Source organism: Ceratina calcarata, unplaced genomic scaffold (genome assembly GCF_001652005.2).
Source record: "Ceratina calcarata isolate Rehan_Ccalc_2016 unplaced genomic scaffold, ASM165200v1 scaffold368.2, whole genome shotgun sequence".
NCBI lineage: Eukaryota > Metazoa > Arthropoda > Insecta > Hymenoptera > Apidae > Ceratina > Ceratina calcarata.
The window spans coordinates 279,001-291,857 of NW_017159898.1; the positions used below are offsets into that span (position 1 = coordinate 279,001).

At 43.6% G+C, this 12,857-nt stretch overlaps 1 protein-coding gene and 1 long non-coding RNA gene across 3 annotated transcripts in view; one reads left to right on the forward strand and one right to left on the reverse strand.

Moving 5' to 3' along the window:
* Atg16 (Autophagy-related 16) overlaps positions 1–12,857 on the forward strand; it is a 417,335-nt gene that overhangs the window by 134,424 nt on the left and 270,054 nt on the right. The window lies entirely within an intron of this gene.
* LOC113464427 (uncharacterized) lies at positions 708–5,754 on the reverse strand. Its single transcript, XR_003389278.1, has 3 exons — positions 5,606–5,754; positions 3,541–3,681; positions 708–3,277 (listed from the first exon to the last, which is right to left on the reverse strand). It is a non-coding gene; the product is annotated as an uncharacterized LOC113464427 (long non-coding RNA).

Below are 12,857 nucleotides of genomic sequence, written 5' to 3' on the forward strand. Positions count from 1 at the left end.
TTACTTTTGGTCACGTACGTAACACCGTAGCGATTTCCACGCCCCTCTGGAGTATTCGATATTTAATCAAGCCGTCGACAATTTTCCGATCGCCGATAAGGCGGCGTCGAGGATTTCCTGATAATAATTAATGCGCCCGCGTCTCCGCTCGTATAGGTAAGTCATGCGGTTCACTCTCGAGTGCGTTGACCGGTTCGTGTTATTCATAATTGAACGAAAGCCAATTGCGAACGGTCATTGGATGCATTACTCTTTCCCTGCGATTCCCGACAACTTAGCCGACGAACGCTACGAAAGTTGCTTATTTAGTTTCCACATTTTTTTCACACACGTGAGAGAGCGATCGTACATTCAGAAAACTTCTGAGCAATCAGTTACTCATACGTATGAGTAATTGTGGCGCAAATTTATAAAATAATATCAATAACCTGAAATTTGATTTAACGAAATTTATACTTGTAATAAAATTAAAAATGCGCATTTTTACGCATCCTTATCAAAGTACAAACTAAACGACGATTATTCTGTTAAAAGAACTCATTACTTTCCCATCCAAATTTGATTTGCAATTACAACAAGCTTTATTTCTCTACGTAGTTTCACGCAAATTTTAAAACCAAAGCTCCTGCAATGGACCTTTTTGACGCGGCTTGTATCTGATTCATTATATCGTATAATAAAACTTCTGAGCAATCAGTTACTCATACGTATGAGTAATTGTGGCGCAAATTTATAAAATAATATCAATAACCTGAAATTTGATTTAACGAAATTTATACTTGTAATAAAATTAAAAATGCGCATTTTTACGCATCCTTATCAAAGTACAAACTAAACGACGATTATTCTGTTAAAAGAACTCATTACTTTCCCATCCAAATTTGATTTGCAATTACAACAAGCTTTATTTCTCTACGTAGTTTCACGCAAATTTTAAAACCAAAGCTCCTGCAATGGACCTTTTTGACGCGGCTTGTATCTGATTCATTATATCGTATAATAAATTTTTTTCCTTTTTACGCGGCTTAATGAAAACGGGCCATCCTGTTCTCGCTCCGTTCCACTTCGTAAATCACTGGGAGCTTTATACCGTTTGACGCAATTGCGATGGCTTACCTATCTCAAACGGCTCGTAAACGAAAAGCAAAATTTTGTAATTAAAAGCGACGGCCTGGCAGCGGCCAAGGTCGAAGAGAAACTAGTTACATACGTATAGTACCGCTGATGAAAAGAAACGCGTAACATTAACGCCAAGGCTGTACGGTACGAGATAATCGCCCGGCATACCAAAGTTTATTGCTTGCTACAATTTGACCATTCTTTAATAGTTAGAACATTTAGCGTTCATTTTTAATATAACTGTGCAACGTCATGATTTTGTTGATACAATCTAGTATATCGTGTAAAATTTATAGATATTAATGATAGATAAAAGAAAAGTAGATTAATTATTGGTACGTGTACATGACGAGAAAGTATACGCTTAATTATGTTTGTCGCTTAAATTGGAAGACGTCAGATAGAAACATTCATAAAAATATAATAATTCGATACAGTATTTTTTTTAATATGAAGGCAATACAAGCTATACATGCTGTCTAGTCTTTTTATTGAGGTCAGAGACTTCGACGCGACGACTTACCAAGATTTTTTGTATTGCCCATACCCGTGACTCTTAAGCGCAATAATGGAGCCGCGTATTCTGGATCGGGATTGAAAAAAAGGGGTTGAATGTTCGAAAGCATCTCGAGATTCATTGGAGCAGTAAAAGCGTCGTAAATTCCGCGGATGTCCGAAGAAATTTAAACCGTTCCAGAGTAGTATGACGATCGTAAAGCGAAGGAGGGCCTGCGGTAATTGGCAGTTTGGCGCGGCGAAATACTTCAACGTCCCGCGCTAATTACCTAAAGTTAAGCGTTCGTGCTGTGCCAAGTTGCATTTTGCAATTCGTGGAGTGCAATCGACGCGCACTAGAGTGCTCATCGCCCTGGTCTGCCCTGCTCTGCCCTGCTCTGGCCTGGCCTGGCCTGGCCTGCTCTGCCCTGTCCTGGCTGGCTGGCCGACGGACCTAATTCGTCGTGGCCGATGTATCTACCTACCCTATGTGTACCTCTGCTCCGCTGACTCCGTTGAAACCAGCCGCTCCGCTTGCTCTCGGCTTTAGGACATCGTATTCAAATGTAACTACGTGCTGCCAGTGACGGCGTAATATATAAACTTGTTATATGGAAATAGATGCGTGTTTTTACTGGCTTTCCACCAGGACCACGGGTGGAGGAGGCGGCGTCTCCTCCCTCTCTCTTTACTCTCTCGCTTCATTTCTCCCTTTCTCTTTCGTTCTCGCCAGTCGTACTCTTTCTCTTTCTCTGGCAACCGGCGGTTATGCAAGTCAATTTAAATGGGCTGCCGGCATCCCCCGGTAGCTCGTTACCAGTTTGACGTTAGGTGCTCGCCCGTTCGACCCGATAACCGGCCTCGCTAATTAAGCGCGTTATACTTTTTGGCCTTGGCGCCGAGATTAGTTGCGGAGATACGATTGGGCCGGGACGATCGTCGTTACAGTTATCATAATCCGGAATCGCGAGCCGGCTCGTTCATTTTCTTCGTTCGCTTCACGGGGACGTATGCACCATAACCCTCGCAAAAGGCAGATAACCAAAGAAAAATTTCAACGTGATGCACTAGCCAATACGTACATGCGTCATTATATACTTGGGTATATTTATTCTATGACGGAATCTGAAAACTCGTCGTATATATATATATCGTTTCGTGAAGATGTTTCGTTTTTCCTTTGCCAAGGGTGGTAGGCGAAACAGTGAAAACGGGCCGCATTATTTTTACTCTTAATTATCCGTTATTATACTCCGTTACTGTCGCCGTTACTGCGCTTCAATCACGTCGCTGCCACCGGCGTTTAATAATGCGACGCGTCGCGACGCGGTAATTAATCTGACCTCATTAACATCGGCGAAGTTTCGGTTGTTCGCGGCTTCTCGCGGAAGTCATCGTGTAACCTTGGCGGTGACGTTTAAATGTCCTCGCGCAAATTTCAGAGGACGTTGCTCGCGAAGAAACGTTGCATTTTCTATGTCGCTATGGTTTTTTTTCACCCCAGCACCGCTCTTCTCTTTTTTCGTTTCGTGAAAATTTTATGTAATTACCTTATGGTACAGTTTATCCTTCGTGAATGGAAAACATTTTCCAATTTTCCATTGAACAAGTTCATTTTGTGCGATGTAATAGCGTTCTAAATCCATGTAATGAAAGTGTCAATCTGTCGAGAATCAAATTACAGTTTTATGCAGAAAATTCAAATGCTCCTAGCAAGGTTTCTATTAACTGATTCATAGATATACTTCATTCGAATAAAAATTCTGGAAAAAATCGATATATGCTTGCAAGCTCGTGTCAGAGAAAAGAATTTTTCTGATAATTCTTGCTTATTAGTTACATCCGTTTGGATTATAAATTAGTAGATGACATTAGTTCATATTGATGTACATATTTGGAAAATACGTTCTTGTTGGAAATACTTACAAGAGTTTTTGGTTTCCACATGAATAGCTTTAAGTCACAGTTAGTTGCTCCTTTACGATAAGTCAGAGAAGAATTCACGATAACTCTACGTTTCATCATTTTACGTACGTATGTTATTTTATTCACATCAGATACAATTCCCTATGAAAAAGTAACATGCTATTCGAGGCTATCCAAGTAAACGGCGTTGTACATATACTTTAGTACGTAAGTAAATTGTTGTATACGAAAAACAGTGGTGAACCGTGGTTTGCGATCTAATACGAGTGAGTGCAAGCGACGGAGAGTTCTTACAAAAAGAATTGGAGGATATAACCGGGTATCGGATGCAATGTCCAACGTGTACCGCGTCTGCCCGGTGGTTCGATATTAAATCTTTCGACCGTTAATAACATCGAACGACAAGCGAACGAGAAGGTCAGAGAAAAGGAGGAGGTCTTTGTTATCTCCTTCTCGAGGAGGCGGGTGGGTATATCCGGCTAGTATCGGCTCAAGCGGTACGTGCTTCATTGTTACGGAATAAAATTTCATCGAGCGGACATTCCGTGCGCCGGTTCGAGGATCAGCTTCTCCTACAGAATTCCATTTCGCCGAGAAACTGAGAGAGGTTCCCCGGCTCCCCCTATATCCCCCCACCCATCGCTCCACCTCGCGTTCGTTAATAAAGAGTACTTTTGTAACGATGTTTCATTACGCGGCCCGGTCCCGTTCCCATTCCTTTTCTCCCCGGTAAGCAATTTCCCCCTTCTGTTATATCCCTTTTCGGACGCGGCGCGGCGCGGCGCGGCGCGATGGTGTTAAAATTGCCGCGAGACTCTTCGCTTTAAATTACCTTCTCGCGAAAACGACAAGGAGGACCATCAGGAGCGAAAGAACGGTTCTCGAGTGTCATATCGAGTCGAGAGAATCGAGTATTCTTGACAGGCAAAGTACCACTTTATATCTCCTACTACCTCGTCGCTCCGTTCCAGTCTCCTTTGATAATCGTCATCATTTTTCTAATCTCGTCTAAGGAAAGTGTGCATTAGTACCAAGTAGTTTGAGATAAGAAAATCCGGGGCTCAACTTTTTTTATTTAATTTAAAGAATCTTTCCATGATTATTGGAATTATTCTGATAATATAAACCTTAATTAATCACGTAATGCGCGATTCCGTATTCTTTTTATTCGGATTTGAAAAGAAACGCGAATTCGCGGTGAATATTTGAAAGAGCGGCCGTCGCACCGGAAATGTTTAGAAGACACTGAATTATTCAGTCGATACCCGGGAGACAGTTCGACAGGGAAGATGCTGGGACAGCGACAGCGCGTCGCGACGGTCCGTATTAATATGCCGATCGCGTTTAACATTGAAATTCATTTTTCGCCAGGCTTCAATTACACGTATAATTAATCTAGTCTCCGCGCAGTCGGACGGGAATACTAAATTTCGTCGATCGCGAAATAATGTACCGCTTGTAATAAATAGCGCGGCGGCGCGTGCCGTAAATTCGAGCCGCAACGTGGTCGCCAACGCGATCGGTGTATTAATAATAGAATTAATAACGAAAGATTCATAGCGGCAGATAGTTATTCATATTGTATAGAGAATATCCCGTGGCACGTGGTTGATACTGATTCAGCAGTTATGATCAATGAAAAATGTTCATAAACCCGTGCGCGTCGTATTTCATTCTATATTTCTTGTCGATCTTATACGACTTTAAGAAAACGAATGGAACGCTATACGTATATCAGCCAACTGGTTTATCCAACGATCAGAAATAAAAAAACGAATGTGTCTAAACGATTTCTAGCAATGGAGACTAACGAGTATACTGTAATTACGATCTCGCAGAGGTGACGCATTCTTCGGTGCGAGAAAAGTAATGACGGCGGGCGATTTTTAACATTAAATATGCGGATCGACTCGCGACAACGTCGTTTCTACGCGCGAGGATCATTTAGCACCGTGCCGTATTCCACGCAATAGCGACGAGCGAGCGGAACGGGCAGGACAGATGCCACTATGTACGGTCTCCGGATTTTCGAAACTGACTCGTCATTTATCTCTAACGGGCTTACCGGTGGCTGTCGCGAAAATAGTGTACAGTGTGACTATTCGTATCCGCTCGGTTCATCTGGCCATTTGTCTTTCGGTAGGCGTCGCGCCGCGTCAAGCACGAATGAGTACGCAGCGGGTGAAGTCATCCCAAGTAGATCCTTACGCGAGATATGACGAACATCTCTCGGTACGAAAGTACGTACCCGTACTCTATGTACGATATAGAAGTATGTACGTTGAGATGTCGTCGTCGTCGTCGTCGTCGACAACGTCGTGAAGACGCGCGCTTTACTTTCCGTGCACGTATGCACGTACCAGACCATAATAAATAGCGCGGAGAAGTTCGCTTGGCAGGAGCGAGAGAAAGAGAGAAAGCGAGAGATAAATTGTGGGAGAAGAGAGAAGCCGATAGGATAGGCGATAGAAGAGCACGAGGACTCCGTTTGACTCGAGGAACCTTGTATTTCCGACACTCATTACTAGCGTGACTGATGACACGTGAACGGAAGCGACAAGAAAACTACGCATTCTTCTATTTATAGAAAACCATAAACTACGTTTCCTGTTTATACGTCGACAGTATCTAACTTTCGTTTGAACTCGTGTTTTAATAATTAATTTCAAAGAAGATGACAGGATCAAACCTCGTACGTGTTTCCAACGCTCATTACTCGCGTGACTGATGACACGTGAATGGAGCCGGCAAGAAAAGCACGTCCTCGAGGACTCGTTTTCCCCTCCTTTCTTTACTGCCATTCTTTCCGTCCACTTCTGCCCTTCTCGCTTTTCAGTTTCTGTCGCATACGCGGTGACGAATCGAGCAATTCGTGCATATTGGCTCCTTCCTTTTATCACTTCCTTTCTTTTACGAGCCACCCGCTTCTCTGTTATTCGTTCTCTCATTCGTCTCGCCGGCAATTTTTCGACTTACCCCGGTATTTTGCACGCAATCTCGCAAGTACTCGCACGGTTATAAGTGCCTCGTAAACATTATTCCTTGATAGATTCTATTTCCCCAATCGTCAGATTACCCACCGCAAAACATTCTTCAGCTTTTAGTTCCACTGTCATTATTCATAATACAACCTCGATGTGACTGTAACTGCTTTTAGCTCCAGGCGACCAATAAATGACACTTTAGTCCCTGCTACCGCGGACAACTGAACGCGCTCCAGCGATTAGATCTATTCTATACAGCAGGAATGTTTAATACCTACTATTTTACTACGATCTGTCAATTTCGGATTTGCTATTTTATTGAACGAAAGCCCGGGTATAAAATTTTGTTAATACTACAGCGTTATCTTATAAATTGCATTAAAGCCCATTGCGCAATGTACAGTTTATTATATATCTGCCTTCCTCTCTTTCTTACCAGGCTAAACGGGTTTCTGATGTATCCCCTTAACCCTTCAGGGTACGACGGAGCAATGAAAAATGTCTTGTACGCACGCACAGTTTAAACGCATTTTTCCCCCGTGTTTGAAAAAAAAAAAATAGGCGAGTATCGGCCGATGGCTACAATTACTAGGCAGAGGCAAATCACTGATAGCCGGACCCGGGGGTCCAGCTATACGTATAAAGAGATCACGCCGGGCGTCGATGTTGCTCCTAGCAATAGAACCATTTGGCGAGGGCGCAGAGGGATGGAGGGATCAGACCATATTATAATGTAATCAAGTATGGGTGGATGCGCTCACGCGAAGCCCTGTAACGAGCTCCCATGTTAGAGTACCGCGGTAGTTACCGGACTTAGCGAGAGGCTACCCATCATTGTTTACTGCATTCGCTTCCCTCTAACCGTCCCTACCCGCCGCCGTTCATCCTCGCAGCTTCCTCTTTCGCCCGCGTCTTCTCGTACCTCTCTCGGTCTTTCATTAATCTATTATTCTTGGCCGAGCTGCTTCATAAACTGCTTATCGTCCCCAATCAAGCTAGCGAGACGCCGGTAGGCGGATGGGACAAGGCGGCGCGTTAATCAGCTCTATCCTCTCCTGCCTCCGTCGGTCTTTTTTTTTCCACATCGAAACTGTGTACGCCATCGCTCTCAGAATAACTAAACAATTTTCTTAATAAAAAGAGATTGAATAATTTAATTAAAAATATAATGCGTATTAGTTGTACTTCAGCGCTGACCAGTTTCGTTTTATGGCGCTTAGCCTTATTATACGTGCGATCGATAAACTGCCACTGGTCGTTTCCCGTGTTTGTCAAAATCCCGCAGGTGTCTGTAGCAAGCCACAAGACTCGCTCTCCTGCCTCGACGTATCGCTTAGCCCGGAAATTGGAAGCAGGAGCAGGTAGATGAAACTAACTATAGCTAGCTTTTTTTATTAATCAGCTTGGAAGGTCGTTTAACGAAGCGTTTTATAAGCGTATCTATTATTATTACGAAATCAAATGACGGAACATTGTTATTACTTTGTTACTGCGCTCTCAATCGTTCTTTAATACAAACAGATGATGATTCGTCAGAAATGTGATAAAATGCTATGGCTACAGAACGGTGCACTGTATTTGCCTGCTCCGATTCTGTTGATTAGATATCTTATCTATTAGTGCTTCCAATATGCTTTGTGCTGCACACGGCATACGTCAATATTGTTAGCTCGTTACAACGATGACTCTGCAGCCTGTGAGAGAAGAAGAAAATTAAATGAAAAAGGCGTCAGTGTAACTGCCCGCTTTCCTCTTCAACGATTTTTCCCTTCCGCGAACGCACCGTCATCGTCGATCCATCCGATCGTTTTATTATCCGGTAGTGTCAAAAGATATCCGTGCGTCCTTCGCGGACTGTTCAAGTACGAACGGTTTCGGTATGGAAAGTGACTACTCAGATTGATCGGCGCACCTGGCATTGTACGGGTTTCGCGCAAAGCACGCGTCTCAAGGTCGCGCACATTGTGGCACGGTTTTTCCATTCAGAGCCGAAGCTGCCCGGCGGATTAGAACTTCTCGAACGTCCGTGGCGTGCATAAAGGAGCCCACCGTCAGTCGACGACGTGACAGATCGAATCACTGGCTGCCTCTTCCAGCTATAAAGGCCCCGCCGGATTATCTGCTCTTTGTGTCCGGTTGCGATTTCGTTATTGCTTCGAAACCTAAGAATGTTAATGGGGCCGTGAATGGTAACCATGAAGCCGATGGAAACGGACGGATTGAATCTGGAGAAAATGCGCTCGGCCTTCTATCGCGTCCTGTTTGATAGAATTTCTCGAAGCAAAGATGCTGTCTCGTATTCATAAATATAAAAGTAACCGTTTTGATTGATCGATGACACACCGATCGATTATATTGATTAAACCGATTCTAGTCTTAATATAATTTTTAATTTCCAACGTGCTTAGCTAATAATTTTGCGTCGAGGAGAGAATATGCAGTGTTAGTTTTCTTGGAACTTCTAAATATCTTCTACGAAGTTTTGATTATCAAAACAGGAGGAAAATAAGTGGTAGCCTGCGCGTATTTGAAAGTCTACGTGCGAAGCAGAGGGATTCAGAAAGTTGAAGAGTCAATGAATAAGTGAAGTGAAGGAGGAAATGGAAGTTCAAAAGTTAGCCAGCGTGGAATAATTCCCAGCATTCCACATTTTCGAAAAAGGATCAAGACAGTTGAACATTATAAAATGAATAATAAGTTGGAATGAAAAATGATTCAACTTGTAAGAAGATTGATAAAATTGGTGGATGAGAAAAATTACAGCACTCTGCGTTTGACGAAAGATCGTGCAGATTCATTAAAAGAAAAAAAAAGAGAAACAGAACATCGGTTGACTTCGTTACCACTTTTGCATCCTCAATTTATAGAAGAAATTCTCTTCCAAGAAACGTCGAACATCTCGTCTGGATATAAAGTTGTTCTTGCTCGAATGGAAGGACGCGAGTAACGATCAAAAACCGCAGAGCTGCGTTTCATGTCACGGCCAAAAATTACAACGACGCGTCACGTTTCGGTCGAGCCGGGTAGCGCGAATTAATAGCGATCCAGCGTGCAACATTTATTTTTGCCAGTCGGGCGAAACTTTGCGCCGCCGCTCGGGAAACAATCCGGCTCGCTGTAGGCAGGTATAGCGGTAATTTTTTTTTTCGGCTGACCTCCCGCTACAAGTAAAACGGCAATCGACCGCGAACGCACGTGTAATCGGTGACGGGCGTCTCGCATGGTGTTTTGCCCGGCAGTCGAGCGGACAGGACGGCTAGGCTGTTGCGACAGAGAAGAAAACGGGCAAATGGACGGAGGGATACGCATTCAATTTGCATCCGATAAATAAAAGGCGCGATTAACAGCGGCCCGACGGAACGAAGAAGGGTGTAAACGAGGGAATCCGCAATGCCCGTGTTCCAGCAACAACGGTCGTGGCAAAAAGTGACCGCAGCTTCAATCCGATCCGACTTCATTTCCATCCCACTTGAGTCGCGCTTTGTTGCTGCTACTCTTCTTCTTCTTCTCGTTCAGGGACACGCCCTTCCTGGTCGAGCCAGGACGACGTTACCCTGCGGTGGTACGATGCCAGGGTCGAGTTTATTATGATTATAAGGAGGTTAGACCCGCGACTCTCAAGCCTCGGACGGCCGGCTTCTCTTCTTCGATCTTCCTCCTTTTTTCTCGCTTCTCGCCGCTTCAGTCGGCCGACCGGCTCTGCCCGTTCTTTTTCTACGTTTTGCCGTTTCGAAGACGTCTCGCTATCGGAAGCGTATCAGCACCGATCTGCCTCCCCCCCCCCCCTTCTATCGGAACTATTCTTTCCACGAGCGCTGGCCCGGCTCGTTTGCCCTTCCCCTGTTCTCTTCTCTCTATCTCTCGGCCGATTCCCGGCGCTAATCGCGAGAGGCGGCGCGGCGCGAGAATCAAGGGTGAGGATGCGCCGCGACCGCAGCTACTTCTTTCAATGAACGCTGCCGCGGCCCTGACTGCCGTCTGTGGTTCCCGCTTTCAATGAGAGCGGCCCGTAAAAACTTTTAAGTACTCCTTCCACGTTGCCGGAGGGAGAAGCAGGAATCGCGAACGGACTTTACCACTAGGAAGACGGTAGGCAGTTAGCAGACTCAAAGGGTAAACCTCAATCGAGAGGCGAATCGGGGCGGAGGGTGGGTTTAAGCTAAAACCGGAAAACTGGCTTCGAGTTCTTACTGTCTGCTTTCACTACTTTTCGGTTCGTGCAAGAGCATCCGGCCGTGTACTTTAATTAAATCGTAGAGACTAGAGTCCGCGCTATGCATTTCGTAGGCGGTCTTGTTCCGCCGGACCGCGGAACTTCTTCGGACCGAATAATTGTATACGAAATTAAACCGGATCACTCTCCGTCTCTCTCTCTCTCTCTCTCTCTCTCTCTCTCGCTGGGGTCGAGTTTATTATGATTATGACTCGGCCGAAGCGCTTTGAAGTGGCATGCGTTAAAGGTTTCTTATTCACTTGTATTACACAGAACCGAAAAAGTTGCCGGAGGAGAACCGTGGCGGGAAGAAATGGATTAAACCGTGATTGCGGAGCATCTGAATAAAAACTCTCAATTGGCAGTAACCAGACAAACGTTTAGCACAATGTCAGTAGCATAAATCAGAGTACCTAGAATTTATTCCACAATTACACACGGACTATTCTACTTTTTAATACATCATTTTCCATTGTACTAAAAACTAAACTCGATACAAGTAGAAAAATACGTATCGAAGTATCAATTTGGAAACGAACGCGCGATAATGCATACGAAGAAGGTGGGAACGAGTCAAAGATGAATGCGATTGAATTTCCCAGCGACACGCGGGACACGTTTAACGAGATTGGAATAAAACGAAGACCGCTGGACAGGTCGGTTTATCAATCGCCGCGCCGGACGCGGCAGCCCTGGTTCTTTCGCGGAATCGCGGAGAGATCCATGGGAAATAATTGCAACCGTGACCGTCAATTTTGCGCGAAACTGATTTGCCTCCATTACACAGGTGTGCTCAGGCTCGGTATTGAATAATTTATGCGATCGAATCCTGCCGGTGGGTGGTACTATAATTCAAGTAGCCGCTATCGATGGAACGCTCCGAACCGGCCACGCGAACTGCCATTCCGCTCGTGTAGGCGTTTATAAATAAGGCAGTATGTCGATCTAATCGATCTGCTAAAGAGCGCTCGCCCACGGACACTTCTCTCGCGTTCTAGCCACTTTTGCCGATATTTAGTAGTCCATGTATATAGCAGCACTTGATAATTCAAGAGGGTAAGCCAATAAGAAGTGCCATATAAAACAAGTGAACAACGTTTTTTATGTACAGAATATTAGCCATAGTATATCAATCTTCAATCGAATTAAATCGATTCTAACTTAACGCTTGAACTATAATTATTTTGTTTGACTAATATTAATGTCAATTTGTCAGGAAGAAACGCATTCTTCATTTTTAAAGTCTGTTTTTAGAATTCACTCTTTGAATGAATGAATTTTCACGTGTCATCAAGAACGGCCTCTCCACGGTGGGACACAAAAATTTCTCAAACAGTCGAATGAAGTGATCAGTCTTGTTACCAACTGGTTCCAGTAAATTGTTCCACAAACCATTCGCATCTTGGGACATCGTGAAACAAATATTTAAGTGAATAACAAATTCGATGCATTGTTAAAGTCTCGATACTTACATAGCGCGTGAGTTTTCTGGCTTAAATGGAAGCAGTCAACGGATATGTAGGATGAATCACTGAATCCATCTCTAGCATTTGGTATTTCCGCGTGTTTAAGGACGGGTTGAATCTCAGTGATGAAATCATTTTTATTAAACTCTGGATAATTGGCAATTTCTTCGTCCAAATCTTGCCATCTGATTAATAAGAAAAGTATCAGTATTTACATGTATACAATTTTATGACTCATGTTTAGCAACTTTTATAAATAGATATATAGAAAATTGTGTAGGCACAATATAATTTTATTTACGTTACACACATACAGACCTACTTATTACATTATAATATTCTGCTCTTCGATCTTTGTATTGCAAACCGATTAAGCATGGACATACGATATTTGTAATGAAATAGCAGTCCAATGAGAATCTTCCTTTACGTGAATTAATAAATGCTTTTAAGTGTGGAGGTATGAGAATGGAAACGAACGTTCTTGGTAAATTGTCCCTCAATATTCTGAGAGTAGTTATCAAATCATTCTTATGTGACTCTAAGATAGACCATGGGGAAGGAGATATACACATTTCGCTACAGAAATCGTTACTTCCAATAAATAACGAAATTAACTGAAACACAGAAATAGATTGATTAAACAATTAAAAA